We start from the raw sequence: 770 nt of genomic DNA, 5'->3' as shown, positions 1-770 counted from the left end.
ACAGCCCCTCCCCAGATGTGAGGTCCCAGATGTGAAACACCTCCGAAAGAGCTGAAAACCCAAACTCGTGCCATGCCACGGGGTGGGGGCCTGCACTCCCGACGGAACCGTAAATAAACGATAACAACAACAGCGATAAAGGGGGCTCCTGGGAAAATCGGGAATGGTGAGGACGTGAGAACCAGCCCAACTGGGAACTGGGTTTGTCAAAGAGGAGCTTGGAGAAGCACAACATTTTAAACCAGCAATGCAAGAAATTGGAGGAAAGCCCACAAGAAATGATTGTTTTTTGCATCTGCCCAGGGCAGGGGGCTGAGGCGCTGCAGCAGCATCTCACCTCTGGGGCTCTTTTATCCAACCCCTTTACTGGGAGGACTGGAAACCAGTGGCAGGTGAGGGGTTTGCCCTGGGGGGTGAATCCCGAGAGCTCCCGGCTGCGGGGGACCCTGCTGCAAACAACACTAACAACCCAAGAATAAGTTAAACCAGAACAACCACCCCGCTTTCGAGACCGACGATCCTGCAGCAGCATCTCACCTCTGGGGCTCTTTTATCCAACCCCTTTACTGGGAGGACTGGAAACCAGTGGCAGGTGAGGGGTTTGCCCTGGGGGGTGAATCCCGAGAGCTCCCGGCTGCGGGGGACCCTGCTGCAAACAACACTAACAACCCAAGAATAAGTTAAACCAGAACAACCACCCCGCTTTCGAGACCGACGATCCCCTGGCGGGGGGGATCCCACCGGGGGCGACAGCCCACGCGCGGCCCCGG

The sequence above is a fragment of the Buceros rhinoceros genome, unplaced genomic scaffold (genome assembly GCF_000710305.1).
Source record: "Buceros rhinoceros silvestris isolate BGI_N320 unplaced genomic scaffold, ASM71030v1 scaffold27757, whole genome shotgun sequence".
Lineage (NCBI taxonomy): Eukaryota > Metazoa > Chordata > Aves > Bucerotiformes > Bucerotidae > Buceros > Buceros rhinoceros.
Note: the sequence above shows the minus strand (reverse complement) of the source record.